A 17493-nucleotide genomic window follows, 5' to 3' on the forward strand; every position below is an offset into this window, starting at 1 on the left:
TGATGGTTTCCAGTTTCATCCATGTCCCTACAAAGGACATGAACTCATCAGTTTTTATGGCTGCATAGTATTCCATGGTGTATATGTGCCACATTTTCTTAATCCAGTCTATCATTGTTGGACTTTTGGGTTGGTTCCAAGTCTTTGCTATTGTGAATAGTGCTGCAATAAACATACGTGTGCATGTGTCTTTATAGCAGCATGATTTATAATCCTTTGGGTATATACCCAGTAATGGGATGGCTGGGTCAAATGGTATTTCTAGTTCTAGATCCCTGAGGAATCGCCACACTGACTTCCACAATGGTTGAACTAGTTTACAGTCCCACCAACAGTGTAAAAGTGTTCCGATTTCTCCACATCCTCTCCAGCACCTGTTGTTTCCTGACTTTTTAATGTTCGCCATTCTAACTGGTGTGAGATGGTATCTCATTGTGGTTTTGATTTGCACTTCTCTGATGGCCAGTGATGATGAGCATTTTTTCATGTGTCTTTTGGCTGCATAAATGTCTTCTTTTGAGAACTGTCTGTTCATTCCTTCGCCCACTTTTTGATGGAGCTGTTTGTTTTTTTCTTGTAAATTTGTTTGAGTTCATTGTAGATTCTGGATATTAGCCCTTTGTCAGATGAGTAGGTTGTGAAAATTTTCTCCCATTCTGTAGGTTGCCTGTTCACTCTGATGGTAGTTTCTTTTGCTGTGCAGAAGCTCTTTAGTTTAATTAGATCCCATTTGTCAATTTTGGCTTTTGTTGCCATTGCTTTTGATGTTTTAGACATGAAGTCCTTGCCCATGCCAATGTCCTGAATGGTATTGCCTAGGTCCTCTTCTAGGGTTTTTATGGTTTTAGGTCTAACATTTAAGTCTTTAATCCATTTTGAATTAATCTTTGTATAAGGTGTAAGGAAGGGATCCAGTTTCAGCTTTCTACATATGGCTAGGCAGTTTTCCCAGCACCATTTATTAAGTAGGGAATCGTTTCCCCATTGCTTGTTTTTGTCAGGTTTTTCAAAGATCAGGTGGTTGTAGATATGTGGCATTATTTCTGAGGGCTCTGTTCTGTTCCATTGGTCTATATCTCTGTTTTGGTACCAGTACCATGCTGTTTTGGTTACTGTAGCCTTGTAGTATAGTTTGAAGTCAGGTAGCGTGATGTCTCCAGCTTTGTTCTTTTGGCTTAGGATTGACTTGGCAATGCGGGCTCTTTTTTGGTTCCATATGAACTTTAAAGTAGTTTTTTTCCAATTCTGTGAAGAAAGTCATTGGTAGCTTGATGGGGATAGCATTGAATCTATAAATTACCTTGGGCAGTATGGCCATTTTCATGATATTGATTCTTCCTATCCATGAGCATGGAATGTTCTTCCATTTGTTTGTGTCGACTTTTATTTCATTGAGCAGTGGTTTGTAGTTCTCCTTGAAGAGGTCCTTCACGTCCCTTGTAAGTTGGATTCCTAGGTATTTTATTCTCTTTGAAGCAATTGTGAATGGGAGTTCACTCATGATTTGGCTCTGTTTGTCTGTTATTGGTGTATAAGAATGTTTGTGATTTTTGCACATCGATTGTGTATCCTGAGACTTTGCTGAAGTTGCCTATCAGCTTAAGGAGATTTTGGGCTGAGATGATGGGGTTTTCTAGATATACAATCATGTCATCTGCAAACAGGGACAATTTGACTTCCTCTTTTCCTAATTGAGTACCCTTTATTTCCTTCTCCTGCCTGATTGCCCTGCCCAGAACTTCCAACACTATATTGAATAGGAGTGGTGAGAGAGGGCATCCCTGTCTTGTGCCAGTTTTCAAAGGGAATGCTTCCAGTTTTTGCCCATTCAGTATGATATTGGCTGTGGGTTTGTCGTAGATAGCTCTTATTATTTTGAGATACATCCTATCAATACCTAATTTATTGAGAGTTTTTCGCATGAGGGTTGTTGAATTTTCTCAAAGGCCTTTTCTGCATCTATTGAGATAATCATATAGTTTTTGTCGTTGGTTCTGTTTATATGCTGGATTCCGTTTATTGATTTGTGTATGTTGAACCAGCCTTGCATCCCAGGGATGAAGCCCACTTGATCATGGTGGATAAGCTTTTTGATGTGCTGCTGGATTCGTTTTGCCAGTATTTTATTGAGGATTTTTGCATCAATGTTCTTCAAGGATATTGGCCTAAAATTCTCTTTTTTTGTTGTGTCTGTGCCAGGCTTTGGTATCAGGATGATGCTGGCCTCATAAAATGAGTTAGGGAGGATTCCCTCTTTTTCTATTGATTGGAATAGTTTCAGAAGGAATGGTACCAGCTCCGCTTTGTACCTATTGTAGAATTCGGCTGTGAATCCATCTGGTCCTGGACTTTTTTTGATTGGTAAGCTATTAATTATTGCCTCAATTTCAGAGCCTGTTATTGGTCTATTCAGAGATTCAGCTTCTTCCTGGTTTAGTCTTGGGAGGGTATATGTGTCGAGGAATTTATCCATTTCTTCTAGATTTTCTAGTTTATTTGCATAGAGATGTTTATAGTATTCTCTGATGGTAGTTTGTCTTTCTGTGGGATCGGTGATGATATCCCCTTCATCGTTTTTTATTGCATCTATTTGATTCTTCTCGCTTTTCTTCTTTATTAGTCTTGCTAGCGGTCTATCAATTTTGTTGATCTTTTCAAAAAATGAGCTCCTGGATTCATTGATTTTTTGAAGGGTTTTTTTGTGTCTCTATTTCCTTCAGTTCTGCTCTGATCTTAGTTATTTCTTGTCTTCTGCTAGCTTTTGAATGTGTTTGCTCTTGCTTCTCTAGTTCTTTTAATTGTGATGTTAGGGTGTCAATACATAGGCTCAAAATAAAGTGATGGAGGAAGATCTACCAAGCAAATGGAAAACAAAAAAATGCAGGGGTTGCAAGCCTAGTCTCTGATAAAACAGACTTTAAACCAACAAAGATCAAAAGAGACAAAGAAGGCCATTACATAATGGTAAAGGGATCAATTCAACAAGAAGAGCTAAGTATCCTAAATATGTATGCACCCAATACAGGAGTACCCAGATTCATAAAGCAAGTCCTTAGAGACCTAGAAAGTGACTTAGACTCCCACACAATAATAATAGGAGACTTTAACACTCCACTGTCAACATTAGACAGATCAACGAGACAGAAAGTTAACAAGGATATCCAGGAATTGAACTCAGCTCTGCACTAAGCAGACCTAATAGACATCTACAGAACTCTCCACCCCAAATCAACAGAATATACATTCTTCTCAGCACCACATCGCACTTATGCCAATATTGACCACAAAGTTGGAAGTAAAGCACTCCCCAGCAAATGTAAAAGAACAGAAATTATAACAAACTGTCTCTCAGACTACAGTGCAATCAAGCTAGAACTCAGGATTAAGAAACTCACTCAAAACCGCCAACTACATGGAAACGGAACAACCTGCTCCTGAATGACTACTGGGTACATAACGAAATGAAGGCAGAAATAAAGATGTTCTTTGAAACCAATGAGAACAAAGACACAACATACCAGAATCTCTGGGACGCATTCAAAGCAGTGTGTAGAGGGAAATTTATAGCACTAAATGCTCACAAGAGAAAGCAGGAAAGATCTGTTGAGGGTTTTTAACATGAAGGAGTGTTGAATTTAGTTGAAAGCCTTTTCTGCATCTATTTAGATAATCACGTGGTTATTATTTGTAGTTCTGCTTATGTGATTAATCATATTTATTGATTTGCATATGTTGAACCAATCTTGCATCCCAGGGATGAAACCCACTTCATTGGGCTGGATTAGCTTTTTGCTGTGCTGCTGGATTCAGTTTGCTAGTATTTTCTTGAGGATTTTTCCATCTATGTTCATCAAGGATATTGGCCTGAAGTTTTCTTTCTTTGTTTTTTCTCTGCCACGTTTTGATATCAGGATGATCTTGGCCTCATATAATGAGCTCAGGAGGAGTTCCTCATGCTCAATTTTTTGGAATAGTTTCAGCAGGAATGCACCAGCTCTTATTTATACATCTGGTAGAATCTGGCTGTGGATCCATCTGGTCATGGGATTTATTTGGTTGGTTGGTTTTTATTACTGATTTAATTTCAGAACTTATTATTGGTCTATTCAGGGATTCAGCTTCTCCTGATACAATTTTAGGAGGTTGTATGTGTCCAGGAATTTATCCATTTCTTCTATATTTTCTAGTTTGGGTGCATAGAGGTGTTCATAGTAGTCACTGTTGGGTTTTATTTGTTTGTTTGTATTTCTGTGGGGTCAGTGGTAAAGTCCTCTTTGTTGTTTCTAATTGTGTTTATTTGGATCTTTTTTTTTTATTAGTCCAGCCAGTGGTCTATTTCTCTTATTAATTTTATCAAAGAACCAAAACCTGGATTCATTGATCTTTTTGTATGATTTTTTAATGTCTCAATTTCCTTCAGCTCACTTTTGATTTTGGTTATTTCTTGTCTTCCATAAGCTTTGGGATTGGCATGCTCTTGTTTCTCTATTTCTTCCAGTTGTAATGTTAGGTTGTTAATTTGAGATCTTTCTTACTTTTTAATGTGGGCATTTAGTACTATAAACTTCCCTGTTAACGCTGTCTTAGCTGTGTCCTAGAGATTCTAGTATGTTGTATCTTCGTTCAAATTAGTTTCTAAGAATTTCTTGGTTGCTGCCTTAATTTCATTGTTTCCCCAATGAAATTCAGGAGCAGGTTATTTATTTCTAGGTAATTGTATGATTTTGAGTGATTTTCTTAGTATTGATTCCTATTTTTATTGCACTGTTATTCTGAGAGTATGGTTAGTATGATTCTAGTCTTTTTTAATTTGCTGAGTATTGTGTTTTATGTTTGATTGTATGGTTGATTTCAGAATGAGAAGAATATGCCATGTGGCAATGAGAAGAATGTATATTCTGTTGTTTTGGGGTGTAGAGTTCTGTCTGTTAGGTCCATTTGGTCAAGTGTTAAGTTCAGGCCCTGAATATCTTTGTTATTTTTCTGCCTCAATAATCTGTCTAATACTGTCAGTGGAGTGTTGAAGTCTCCCACTACTATTGTGTGGGAATCTAAGTCTTTGTAGGCCTCTAAGAACTTGCTTTATGAGTCTGTGTGGTCCTGTTTGGCTCCCTATATATTTAGGATAGTTAGGTCTTCTTGTTGAATTAAACGCTTTATCGTTATGCAATACCCTTCTTTATCTTTTTTTTTTAATCATTGTTGGTTTAAAGTCTGTTTTGTCTGAAATTAGGATTGCAACCCCTGCTTTTTCTGTTTTCCATTTACTTGGTAGGTTTTTTTCCATCCCTTTGTTTTGAGCCTGTGGATATCATTGCATGTGAGATTGGTTTCTTGAAAACCCTTCTTGGGTCTTACTTCATTATCTAGCTTGCCACTCCATGCCTTTTAATTGGGGCATTTAGCACATTTACATTCAAGGTGAGTATTGATATGTGTGGATTTGATCCTGTCATCATATTGTTAGCTGGTTATTATGCAGACTTTTTGTGTGGTTGCTTTGTAGTGTCACTTGTATGTATACTTAAGTGTGATTTTGTAGTAGCTGGTAACAGTCCTTTCTGTATCGAGCACTCCTTTTATAAGCTCTTGTAAGGCAGGTCTGATGATAATGAATTCCCTCAGCATTTGGTTGTCTGAAAAGGATCTTATTTCTCCTCCACTCATGAAACCTAGTTTGGCCACATATGAAATTTTTGGTTGGAAATTTTTTTCTTTAAGAATGCCGAATTAGACTACCAGTCTCTTCTGAGTTGTAGGGTTTCTGCTGAAAGGTCCACTGTTCGCTTGATGGGATTCCCTTTATAGGTGACCTGCCTCTTCTCTCTAGTTGGCTTTAACATTTTTTCTTTCATTTGGACCTTGTAGAATCTGATTATAATGGTGTTTTGGAGATGGTCTTGTGTAATCTCTCACAGAGGTTCTCTGCATTTCCTGGATTTGAATGTTTACCTCTCTAGAGAGGTGGGGGAAGTTTTCATGCATGATATTCTGAAATATGTTTTTCAAGTTGTTTGCATTCTCCCCATCTCTTTCAGGGATGCCAGTGAGTTGTAGATTATGTGTCTTTACAAAATCCTATATTTCTTGGAGGTTTTGCTTTTTACTTTTTTATTCTTTTTTCTTTATTTTTGTCTGACTGAATTATTTCAGAGTGCCAGTCTTCGAGCCCTGAGATTCCTCCCTCAGCTTGGTCTATTCTGCTGTTAACACTGTGTTTGCATTATGCAATTCTTGCAGTGTGTTTTTCAGCTATATCAGGTCAGTTTAGTTCTCTTTTATAATGGCCATTTCATCTGTCAGCTCCTGTATCGTTTTACAGTGATTCTTAGCTTCCTTGGATTGAGTTTCAACATTCTCCTCAACCTCAGTGATCTTCATTACTATCCATATTCTTAATTCAATTTCTGCCATTTCAGTAATTTCGACTCGGTTAAGAACCTTGCTGGGCAAATAGTGCAGTCATTTGGAGGAAAGAGGCTTTTTGAGTGCTCAGAGGTCTCGTGCTGGTTATTTCTCATTTGTATGGGCTGATGTTCCTTTAGTCTTTGAAGCTGCTGTCCTTTCGATGGATTTTTTGCTTTTTTTTTCTTTGATTCCCTTGGGGATTTGATTGTGGTATAAGGTGGGTTTGGCTGGCTTGCTTTGATTCTAGTCAGCTCCTGGGCCTTGGAGGAGCCCCCTCCAATTGCTGTCTCCATGCCCATGTTTCTTTTGTTGGGTATCCTGCTCCATGGGGCTGCTTAGGCAGGGCCCACAGTTGGCAGACAAGCTATGTCCTTGCCCAGTCAGCCCTCATATGTTGTTCCTGTGCTTCCTGGGAAAACACAGGGTTGCGCCTGGTCACAGAGTTCAGGTGGAAGCAAGACCGTTGAGTTGGAAGCTTTAGCAGGTGTGTCCTGTCTGGCTATAGGAGGCAGGGCTGGATGGAGTTGCCTGCCTTGCCCTCTGGATGTTTCCAGGGTAAGAAGAAGCTTCACCCCTTGGCAAACTCATGCAGAAGTAGGACTTCTGAGCCGGAAGCTTTAGCAGGTGTTGCCTGCCTGGCTGCCAGTGGTGGAAGTGAGTGGGTTCCTGTGCTCTGCCATTGGGGTGTTTCCCAGGACAACAGGAAGCTGCACCCTCCAACTGAGTTCATGCAGAAGTGGGTCCACTGGGCCAGAAGCTCTAGCAGGCATTGCCTACCTGGCTATCAGTGGCAGGGGTGGGTGGGCTGGCCTGCCCTGACACATGGGTGCTTCCTGGGGCAATAGGAGGCTGCACCCACCAGCTGAGTTCACACAGAAGTGGGGCCGCTGGGCTGGAAGCTCTAGCAGGTGTTGCCCACCTGACTACCAGTGGTGAGGATGGGTGGACTGTCATGCACCCTGCTGTCCAAGTGTTTCCAGAACAACAGGAAGCTGTATCCTCCAGTTGAGTTCACACAGAAGCAGGACCCCTGGGCCAGAAACTCTAGCAAGCATTGTCCTCCTGGCTGTCAGTGGTGGGGGTAGGTGGAGTCACATGCCCTGCCACCCAAGTGTTTCCTGGTACATCAGGAAGCTGTATCCTCCAGCTGAGTTCACACAAAAACAGGACCACTGGGCTGGAAGCTCTAGCAAGCATCGCCCACTTGACTTCAAGTGGCGGGGTAGTTGGAGTGGCCAGCCAAGTTCAGGCTGAATCAGAACTGCTGGGCCAGAAGCTGGCAGCAAGCCCCATCCAGCAGTGTGAGATGGAGCAATCTTACTGCTTCCAGGCACCACAACTGCAGCCTCTGTTGGGGCTATTAAGCTGATACTGATCTGCTCCAGGGCCCAAAGCTTGTAGAGGTCCCTTTGGACTTGACTGTTGCCCCCACAAAACATCTGAGTGGCTCCCTGCCTCAGTCTGGAAGTGTGGTAGGGGTTTCTGGGAGGTCCAGGGGGATTCTCCTGATCAATCTTGCACAGTTCCTGTGGAGAGCATGAATCCCCCTAGGGGCTCTCATTCTCTCACCTTTCCTGTATTGGAGAGGTTCTCCTGGCTCCAAGCTAAGCCCAGACAGGCTGGTGCCCAGCTTCGCTCTTCTCTGCTGTTTGTGTTCCCCTGCTGACTTGCTGGGTCCCCAGTGTGGTTTCTCAGATCATCAGCCTGCAGGGTCCGTGTTCACTAGCTCTTTTGTTTCCTGTCCATGAGTGTGGCATACATGAGCTGTTTGTAGTTTGCCATCTTGGCTTGAAAGACACTGTAACTGTGTTTCAGTGAACTTTATCTACAAAATCAGGTGGTAAGCCTGATTTGGCTCATGGTTCATATTTATTGATGCCTGCTATAGATAGTACCTTTTACTGCCTTTTCTGAGTAATGCTTAAATTAATATATTTATCTTTCTCTCAGCTTCCTTTCCTCCACTACTATTAGTTGGCAGCATTATGTTTCTTAGATTTTATTTTTATATTCATAAATGTAAGAATAGGCAAATGGATATATTTATTTGCTTTAAATTGCATATTTTGACCCCAGCTACAAAAATATGAAGAAATAGAACACACCTTTTCATTTTTTCCCCTCAAATTTGTTAGTTATGTCATTTCTACCTTATGAAGGCTTATGACATTCACATTCTGTAATACCACCCAAATCGTTGTGGGTCAGGTGACTTATTGAAGATCACACAGCCAGTAAGTGATGAAGCTAGGATATAAACTTGAATAAACTTTGCTGTTGACAATTGTTATTGTCTTAGCCTGTTCAGGCTGCTGTATCAAAATACCATAGACTGAGTGGCTTGTAAATGACATACATTTCTTTTTCACAGTTCTGGAGGCTGGGAAGTACAAGACCAAGTTTCTGGCAGATTTAGTGTCTGGTAAGGGCCCAGTCCTCACTCATGATGCCTTCTTGCTGAGTCCTCACATGGTGGAAGGGGCAAACAGGCTCCCTTGGACCTCATTTTAAAGGCACTTATCCCACTCATGAGCACTCCACCCTTGTCATCTAATCACCTCCCAACGATCTCTTAATATCATCACCTTGGGAGTGAGGATTTCAGCATATAAGCTTGAGGAGAGAAACACATTCAGACCATAGCAACTACACTTTTCTGAAGCTAGGATAATCCCAATACTAAAACCTGACAAAGATTGTGGGGGTGGGAGGAGCCCAATCATTTGTAAATGTAGATGTAAATAATACAGCAAACCAAATTCTATACAATTTTAAAAGTTGTCTAGCATTGTCATGTTAGTTACATTTTAGAAATTAAATTTGATTAAATATATCATTCCAGTAAAACCAATAAAATATATTTTTTCATCCCAATAAAAAAACAAGACATATTTAGTAAAATCTGTTTTTATTTCTAAGAAAAGCATTAAAAATCTAGGGAAAGAAGGATGATTTCTCAACATGAAAATGGATGTCTTAGACAAATAGCAAATATTGTATTTAATGGCGACGTTGGAAATTAAAAACACAATGAGGATGGTTGCTATTACCATTTTCACTTAATGGTGTTGTGAAAGTTGAAACCAGTGAAAGGAAGAAATAAAATTAACATTGAAGTTACCTCTCTTTATTTGTAGGGGAACTTCCCACTAATTTTATTTGTTTCCTGTTTGGTCAAGGAGTAAGAGTTTTGTTTTGTTTATGCCTTCATCTTTATTTAAGGTATCCAAATTCCCTAACCACTTTCTTCAGGACTCAAACTGCCCAAGAGTGTTGAATAACAGGTTTCTCATAGATGAAAAAATTAGAGAACCTTTCACTCCGGTCCCCAAACCTCTGAACGTTCTTGTCCGTTTTCTTTCTGTCCATTCTCCCTCTCTCATTTGACTGCCCGTTCTATCTTCTCTCTCTTTTTCCCAGTTTTAGTTTTAGAGACAGAAAAAACAGCCCTACAAGTATGTCATAAGAACTTGTCTGGCAATTTGGGGCTGATCTTTTTTGAATCTTTGTTCTTGAGTGGTTATGAACTTACTTAGGGTAGAACAATGACCAGCTGAATATAAATAAGGAAGGAAGAGAGGATGGGAAACAGCTAGAAAACAATCAAATAAATACTAAAATGTAGCCCTGATACATTTGCAAGTAGAATTTTATGGTTAGAGCAATTTGACAAGCACTCAGTAAATATCAGCCACTAATTCTTGAGAAACGCATCTGGCTGCCAATAAACATTCCTAACCATTATCAATCTTTTAGTCACTTACATAGAATTAAAAGTTTAGGGAGAAAGCACTATTCAATTTTTCTAGTTTTGAACCTGGAGCTATTTATTGCTTGGTGTGGAACATCATGATTAACAATTCCATGTGTGGGATATGTCTTCCCAAAAGGAAATTAAGGTCCTAATTTTGTTTAAAAAGTAAGAAGACAAGGTGTTAGCCAAGTAACACTTTGTCTTGTTAGACTTGTAGCTGTCCCTTACAAGTCAAATAAGAGAAGATGCATCAATGTGAATCTATAAAAAGGAATCAAGCACCTTCAGAGATAGAAAGGTAAAGTCCCTCTGTGTCCACAGGGCATGTACTTTACTCCTGGGGAAATAAGAGGTCTAAAGGAAATAGTCAGTTGTCTAGAATAGCCAGAGGAAAGAATACATGAAAATCAATGGGATATGAAACCAGCAAAGAGGACAATTGGGACCAGATAAAGGAAGGCCTTAAATGTCAGCTAGGGTGCTTGAAATTTAGTTACAGGAAATTGAGAAACCAAATTTAAAATTGAAAAATCTGAGGAAGAAGAATGTTATGTAAAGCATGTAATATAACCACCTTGCCAAGTGTCCTTAGCTTTCTTGTCTTTCCAGTAACCTCTTTGAAAATGTTCTAGGTCAAAGTTTTCCCATGATATTTCAAGTCAACAGATCATTTGTATAAGGTTAAAATTACACTTGACCATAATGAGAGAAAAATACACATGCACATGACAAAAACAGCTCCAAAAACAATGTTTTGGCTTTTCTCATGAAAGAGCACAGCACCTTGAATATCTTTCATGAGATTCCAAAACTATCTCGAATTACTATCAGAAGAAAAGGAAAGGTTTATTATCAAGTTTTCAGGTTATTATTTAATGAAGCTCATTAATGAGAGAAACAAATAGTCCAGCTCAAATGAAAAAACATATATGCCATTTGGATTGTTCTCAGTTCTGTGTGTGTGTGTGTGTGTGTGTGTGTGTGTGTGTGTGTGTGTGTACAAATGAGGGTCTCGCTATTCTGCCCAGGCTGGTCTCAAACTCCTGTCCTCAAGTGATCCTCCCTCCTCAGTCTCCCAAAGTGTTGAGATTGCTGGTGTGTGCCACCACTCCTGGACTGCTCTCAGTTCTTTAAAAAAAAAAAAAATTACTGATTTTGATAATGAATCTAGCAATGTTCGTTAATGGCTGCTAAAATGATTAAGTGAAACTCTGATGGAGAATTTTATAGTAGATGGATCGGACTGACAACATTGAACCTACTGGTCATTCTTAACATCACAAAAAGATAGCCAGAGACATCATGGGCTTCCTCATGTGATATAATTATGAGGGCACAACACCACACCACCAAGTCTCATTGCTTCCTAAAATCAAACCTAATCTACATCTGGTCAAGCCTCTAAATATGACTTTTTAAACTAGTAAACACAGAGAATAGAAGAATGTGTTAAATGACATCACAGGATATAACAGCAAAATCCAGAATGTGGAGAATTCTATAAGATATAATGCCTATTTTTTCCCCACACATTAATAGGAAGGAAAAAAATCATAAAAGGAAAACATCTGTTTATATGTTTTAAAGAGTCTTAATATACATAATAACCAAATTCAATGTGTAGAACTTGTTGGAGCCTGATTCAAGCAAACCACCTTTTTTTAAAAAGAAAATGATTTTGAGACAATTAGTGAAATTTAAATACTAACCAGAAATTTGATGATATCAAGGAATTACGACTTTTTTTAGGTGAGATGAGGATATGGGGTTTCTGTTACAAAGATTCCTCCTCTTTTAGAGATACCAAGGAATTTAGATAAAATTACATGATATCTTGGATTTGCTTTAAAATAACAGAATGAGCATGGGGCTTGAGAAGTAGTGGATAAGGAATAATCAGCTGATAACTACTGATGATTAACTGCTGATGCTGAGTGATATGTACATGAAGTTTCAACAGATTATTATAATGTTTATATGTTTGAAAATTTCCATTAGAAAATAATGCATGCTATCCAGAGAAAATTCATAATATGCAGAAAAAATATGAAGGAGAAAATAAAATCTTTCATTATCCAAGGCTTCAAACTTAAACACTACTAAACTTTTGTTGCATTGTCTGTGAGTCTCTTTTTTGATATGAGTGCATTCAAAACACACATGTAGAAAAATGTAAGCCAATACTATTTTTATATTACAGCAGAGCATTTTCTCGTAACACCAAATTTAAAACAGAGTTTTTAGAGGCTGCACCGTAATTCTTACGATAGGATTGAAAATTAACAATTATTTACATGGGTTGTTTCTAATGATTAAACTGGTTTGATTATGCTTCATAAATCTTTATCTGTGTAGAAATAAAGATTATCTGTATATTTGATTATATTATAAAATGTTATATGTATACATATAAAAAATTTTTTGAGACAAGATCTTGCTCTGTCACCCAGGCTGGAGTGCAGTGGCACAATCACAGTTCACTGCAGCCTCCAACTCCTGGACTCAAGCAATCCTCCCACCTCAGCCTCCTGAGCAGCTGGGACTACAGGCATGCACCACTACTCCTGACTAATTTTTAAATTTTTGTAGAGACAGAGTCTTTTCAGAGTTGCCCATGCTGGTCTCTAACTCCTCAACTCAAGCAATTCTCCCTCCTCAGCCTCCCCCAAGTGCTAAGATTACAGGTATGAACCACCATGTCTGCTGGCCTTGATTATATTCTTAAGAGAAGTTCCTCAAAGTGTAATTATTGCCCAAGAGGAATTATTTAAGGTTCTTGATATATATTGTCAAATTATTTACATAAAAAATGATGTCCATTTAACCTCAAGCAGTTTATTAAAGTGTTATTCTCTCACTTTCTTGATAGCATTATAGGGTAATATTATTTAAATCATGATTTATTTGCAATGTTCAGTCTTCCTATAGAATGACATAGTACACTTCTCTATTCAACAAATATTTGGGGTTTTCTTCACATGAGCACCATGTCAAGATTATTTCTAGTTATAAACAAAATCTTTTGAAAAGTACAGTTTTTAATTGGTTATTAATGGCTTAAGAAAATTTTTCTATCTTTTACATAATTAGTTTTTTGGATTTATATTCATTCTAAGATATTTGATTGATTTCCTTGGGTTTTCTTTGGAATTGTCATAACTTGGGCAATGGCTTAGCTTCTTGAAGCCTCCTAGTCATCTGTAGAATGAAGAAAATAATAGATCCTACTTCAGAGCCGTGAGAAGACAATGAGATTGTGTGTGTGTGTGTGTGTGTGTGTGTGTGTGTGTGTGTATAAAGCCCTATGTCTAGAACATAGCAACAACTCATTAAATATTTAATACCTATCGTTATATATCTGGGCTTTCTCACAAAAGCTAACACACTTCCCCTTAACTAGCTTCTAAAAATGTTGTCATTGTTATTTTATATGGGACTGCAATGTAGAAATTTGGCCTCTCATGTTGTTGGGGCATTTGATTTAATATTTTTTAGATAAGCCCCAAAACAGTGGTAAATTTGTGATTCTGTGAACTGACTGTGTTTGTGAAGCACTGGTAGCATGGTACCTCAGTGAAATGAGCATTATTTATTTATGCCAACCAACTAAAATTATTTCAGTGAAACCAGGATGAAGATCTGAAATATTCTGATGGGGAAAATCCAATTCTTAGATTTTTCTAGAAAATTCAAATAGACCAACATTGAGGTTAAAGCGTTCCCACTGGCCTCATGTTGTCAGGTCATTGAAAGAGAAAGAATGCCAGAGGATCCCCTGTAGTTAAATTGTGAAACCCTAAACATGAGGACAGAGAAAAGAAGAGTATGTCGTTTTTTTCCAAGTCTCTTTTACTCAGAAGTATTCCCCCAGAGAAAATGGTAGGAGATGGGGCAACAAGGTTTTGTGAGACTCACTCCTGACAAGCCTTCTCAAACTCTGAAAGAATAACAGGGTAACTCCCTGTGGACTAAAAGGCATCTCTGGTCAGTCTAGACCTTGGAGAAAGTTATTTTCTTGAGGTTGGAGGTCTGTTATTTCCCAGAGAGCAGGTTGCCTAAATTAGTGAGGAAACTGTACCATGTATGTGTTTTTTATCCCATCCCTCTGACCTCATCCCCTTACATCTCTGATCTGCAATGCAAATTTAATGTAGTCACAGATATTCTTGGACTCAGGTTTAGGAACCCCTGGGATGAGCTGTCACTCCTGCACACATCTCCCACCTTACCCCAGCAAAATCTATGTGTAAATTTTTCCATACCCCTAATTAAAAGGAATGGTGAGAGTAGCAAGAGATAATATTGGGAGAGGGATGGATGTAGCTGACTACTTGTTACTCTCATTCAAGCTTCCCATGTTACTCTCATTCAACTTCTCTGCAGTTCTTGAAGAACATGGGTATTTTGCTGCACTATTCTCTGAAGTTTTCCCTTCCCCTCTACCCGGCCTTTGGACTGTAATCATTCTATAGTGTCTGTAACTGTGTTAAAAGTACACTATAACTAACAGAAGTAAAGAGCGCAACGTACCCTAATGTGCTCCTTCCAGAGGGAGACTCGCACTAATGGTCAAAGACCAAGAACAGGATAGAGGGATGGTGAAGGTGGTCAGTGGGAAAGCGTAGCAATTGTAGAAGCAAAAGCTTGAAAGAATGGTTCTCTCTTGCTCTTATTCTTTTTCTGTTTGCCTTGACCCTCCTTTTTGGAACTCCAGTGTGACATGTTGAATAAGAAGGAACTTGGATCTTCTCTCACTTGTTAAGAATGGGCTTTCCTCCTAAAATGCCCTACTAAGACTTCATGAAACACAGAAGACGAGGTGGGAATGAGCAGACTAGTTAGATCTGCAAACAGGGAGGAAAGTAATATGGAAGTAGAGAAGATGGTGGCATTAGTTCTTTCTGGAGAGAAAGTCAGGCCTTAGATACTATGAATAAGGGGGTTCTTAACAGAAATCAGGTAGGTGAGCAGCCTGGAAGGAAATATTTTGAGTTGGATTGTGTAGATGTTGATTTTATTAATCTTTTTGCTGGATGTAAACATGGTGGCTTGATGGTCCTGGTAATTTTCTCATTGGCAATATCCATAATAACTCACCCTCATCTGGGGAATCATTTTCCTTTCCTCCACTTTCCCATCACACCCACACATAAGCCAAAATGCAGTCATGTGGTTTGGATTGAAGCATCCTCTTACTTGACCTCACCTTTTTTACTTCAGTGATTAATAAGAGCAATTGACTCCATTTGTATCAGCTGTAGTATCTACAACGACTGGGTCAAGGATTGGTAAATGACACAAACTGAGCTCATGAAATACCTTCCCCTGAGCTTTTCAAATTGGAGCACAGGTTAATGCCGCTTTTTTCTGGTCAATAAGCTGTGTACATATGTAACCCGGTCTGCAGGCAACCAGGGTTGCATCTTCATGAAACCTCAATGAAACCAAGAAAATAAAGTTGATTCACAAAGAAACAGAGAATAGACAGCAAGAATGTGATCTTGCTGGTGTTTGATTTCCTGGTTCCATCTGCTCCTGCAGCAAACTCCACCCTTGTCCTTTGGTTACATGAACCCAAAATTGCTCTTTTGACCAGGCAAGCTTAAGATATATGCCTGTCGGCAGAAACCAGAATCCTAAAACAAATGTGAAGTGATCACAACTACCAGGTTGTTTTTCATTCATGAATCTTAGCCCCAGCACCAACCCAACTATAAATCAGTTTAAAAGGGTTTTTTCTAATATCATCATTCTAAAAAATAATGTCAAAAATAATTGAAAATTCTTGACTCCAATGTTAGCTGTATGGCAATGGTTTAGCTCATCAGTTTGCAGATGACTAGCTGGTAATATTGGCTCCAAATTGTCAGACTCAAGATTCATGCATTAATTCACTAAAGACATATATATGAAGACCCAACATTATTTGATTCATTTTTTTTCAAACGATCTCTTATCAGACTCTATCGTTAAATTTGTCTTTAGCCCCTACTTATACAATTGTGTTAGGAGCTCTGGTTCGACTTGGTATGTAAATTGAGAACTAGCAATATTGTTTCTAACAGTGACACAGGCATATTCTTGGTAATTGTTTTAATGGTTCTCTTTTTGGTTATATAGCTCTATTTTTTTCTCTCTCCAAATTTTGTGCCTACTTCCCATAATTAAGAAACAAACAAATTATTTGTAGCAAATTGTAAATATATGAATACATCCTTCCAAGTCATTTATTTCCAGTCCCATTTTTCTCTGCCCACAATGGGAAGTACAAAACTTTAACTGAAAATTACTTAAGTTATGCAATTATGCATAACATAATTTTAAGTATACAAAATGAATGAACCATGAAGAAAATGATTGTTTCACCCTAGTGTTATAAACAACTAAGATTTGTGAGGGAAGAGATTTTAATAAGCGGTACCTAAAAGCATTCAAGTTATCTAACAAATAGGAAAGACATATTTTTTTCTAAAATAGAACATGGTTTAGAGAGTTAAATAATCCTTTCCACTGAAAAGGTCCTATTTCACCATGTTCTGTAGTTTTTTAGAAAGTGAAGCAGGCAGTAAATTAGTGAGTTTTGGATATCCAGTATCCTTATGTCCTATAGCTCAAATGCTGCCACATTTATTTTAAATACATTCCAAATGATCTCATTTCTACAAATTTAAAATTACTTAAGATGGTGTATCCCAGTTTTCCAAGCAAAAATTGTATACTAGGATAATAAGTGCTATTTAAAAAAAGACTCGTGACAAAACAAATTTAAGAAACACTAGATAACAAAGTGGTTTCTTTACTGCAGGATTTCTCAGACACTTATATATGCTAAAAAGTATTGTGAATCTCCCAAAGTATGGGAAAGATAACATTTCCCATACTTACTTAATATTGGATTCTTTTTGAGTATCTTGTGAAACTGGAACTCTTTAGTACATGCTTTAGGAAATCAATATTGTCCTAATTCTATATAAATATTATTTGCTCTCCAAATTAAAAAGGAGTATGGGGAAAGGTCTCTGATTTTAAGCTACAAATTACTATGATGAAAGTGATTTATTCAACCTGTGTGTTAATCCTCTACTAATATCTGTGGTAAGGAGTGGAAGTATTAACAAATGAGTCACATAAAGGCAGACAAGTTTTCAGACAAAAAGGAAAGATCTACACACCCCTATCTTTGATTACTGAGCTAATTAATGAACAGTGCTTGAAACACTGTACGCTGATGAGACAAAGGAAATCATCTTTGATTTAATAACAAAAGCATATTCAGATGCTTTGCCTTGAGCAGGAGATAGAAGCAGGACATTTGTGGTTTCCAGTATCAC

At 38.2% G+C, this 17493-nt stretch overlaps 1 protein-coding gene across 1 annotated transcript in view; it reads left to right on the forward strand.

Moving 5' to 3' along the window:
* SRFBP1 (serum response factor binding protein 1) overlaps positions 1–17493 on the forward strand; it is a 110890-nt gene that overhangs the window by 80562 nt on the left and 12835 nt on the right. The gene's annotated exons all lie outside the window — the stretch shown is intronic.

The sequence above is a fragment of the Pan troglodytes genome, chromosome 4, assembly GCF_028858775.2.
Source record: "Pan troglodytes isolate AG18354 chromosome 4, NHGRI_mPanTro3-v2.0_pri, whole genome shotgun sequence".
NCBI lineage: Eukaryota > Metazoa > Chordata > Mammalia > Primates > Hominidae > Pan > Pan troglodytes.